Below are 2,234 nucleotides of genomic sequence, written 5' to 3'. Positions count from 1 at the left end.
GTAATATACGTAAGCAGAGCCGATGTCTTGATATTTAATGATCTTTAAACTCTTATTTGCATAAAAGTAACACGTATTTTGAGAGAATATTGACCGAAAACGTTCTTTTTTTTGGATATAATCATTCACAGTAACAACCTAACCTAACCATATTTCTCACAAAGGAAAATAGTCTATTATGAACTCACTTTCCGGCCGTATGCGTCCTCTGATGATTCTTTAGTAACACGACCACTACATCGAAAGTTAAAACCGCTAAATATGCTTAAAATAACAAATTATAGGTGTACGTAAACCACAGCTCACCGATCGACAGGGCTACACCGATATACAAAACCTCTCGGCAGAATTGTCGTAAAATCCTTGGGAGGACCGTTCGGCAACGGGTCTCAGAAGCTTACTGAATAGGATATTTCGATAAAGAACCGAAAATGACGTCACTACCGAGACTAACCTACTACACCGATCGGTATGAACGATACAGAAGAGGGCCCCTGTCCACGGCACTGGACTCGGTATCGCTCCACATCCCTGTCAGTACGTTCCAGGACATCACAGACTCTCATCCGGCACGCCTCATAGCGGTTCGTGCTGCAAAAGGTGATTATTCAACCTTTTTACACGTGATCAGCTTAACGTGTTAAGGCTCTGACCAGACGACTTCAATGAAGAACTGGTCGTTTGTAAGCTTTCTACGGTTTAGTTCTAAGCGATAGTAATTATTCGCATTTACAAGTTATCCACCTTCGAAATTAGTACGTAAGCCTGATAACGATACTCTTACCTTTTGATTCATCTTGTTAGATAGGCATACAAAACTTGTTTGATGTGGGTAAAACCCCACACAAGTGCCATCGCAGCATCTGTTCGTGCCGACCACCTAGCGTCCGACAACCTTTTCAAAATCTGAATTTTTGTTCTTGTTACTTTCAGTACTTTCGAAAGAAAACCCCATAGATAGGTAGAGGCGGAAAAAATGCGTGGAGGGTTTCAACGAGATCGAAGAAAATAAATGTTTCTGTACAGCACTTTGCAACGCACTTGGCAACAAAATTTAATGAATATGCAAAGCAGGGACTGGTATTGCCATACCTTTACCCACGACAGTCTTTGATATCTACGTTTTTGGGTGTACACATAGATGAGAATCTTAATTGAAAAATTCATATTTTGGATCTTCTAAAGTGACTAGGTTCAGCAACTTTTGCAATCAGAATAATTGCCAATTTTAAGGATATAGAAATTAATAAGCTAACATACTTTCCATACTTTCACTCTCTGATGTCATACGGAATAATATTTTGGGGTAACTCGACATTTAGACAAAAAGTATTCACTGCTCAAAAGAAAGTGGTTAGAATAATGGGTGGGGTTCATACTCGCACATCTTGTAGGCATCTTTTTAAAAGATTGGGAATTCTTACAACAGCCTCACAGTACATTTACTCACTAATGCAATTTGTTCTCAATAACATGGACCAGTTTAAAAACAACAGTGACATTCATGATTATAATACCACAAAAAGGAAAGACTTACACTATCCTTTATTCAGCCTATCTTTGGCGCAGAAAGGGGTAAAATATGCTGCTACAAAAATTTTCGACAAATTACCGGATGAAATAAAATGTCTGACAGACAGAAGTAGTAGCTTCAAAAATAAATTGAAATCATATCTCCTTGACAACTCCTTCCATACCATAGATGAATTCTTGACTAGGAATAACTAAATGTATAAATATAGTATATGCAATTTGTGCCATTTAAGGTAATGGGGTAAATAATATAAATATTAATCCTTAACTTTGTAACGTAATATACAGGGTGATTCAAAAAGAATACCACAACTTTAGGAATTTAAAACTCTGCAACGACAAAAGGCAGGGCTAAGCACTATCTGTCGGCGAATTAAGGGAGCTATAAAGTTTCATTTAGTTGTACATTTGTTCGCTTGAGGCGCTGTTGACTAGGCGTCAGCGTCAGTTGATGCTAAGATGGCGACCGCTCAACAGAAAGCTTTTTGTGTTATTGAGTACGGCAGAAGTGAATCGACGACAGTTGTTCAGCGTGCATTTCGACCGAAGTATGGTGTTAAACCTCCTGATAGGTGGTGTGTTAAACGTTGGTATAAACAGTTTACAGAGAATGGGTGGATGGCCGAGAACGAGTGATGAAAATGTAGCATGCATCCAGCAAGCATTTGTTCGCAGCCCAGGAAAATCGACTCGCAGAGCTA

Source organism: Schistocerca piceifrons, chromosome X, assembly GCF_021461385.2.
Source record: "Schistocerca piceifrons isolate TAMUIC-IGC-003096 chromosome X, iqSchPice1.1, whole genome shotgun sequence".
In the NCBI taxonomy this organism is placed as follows: domain Eukaryota; kingdom Metazoa; phylum Arthropoda; class Insecta; order Orthoptera; family Acrididae; genus Schistocerca; species Schistocerca piceifrons.
The sequence above is the reverse complement of the archived record's forward strand: the minus strand, read 5'-3'. Positions refer to the sequence as shown.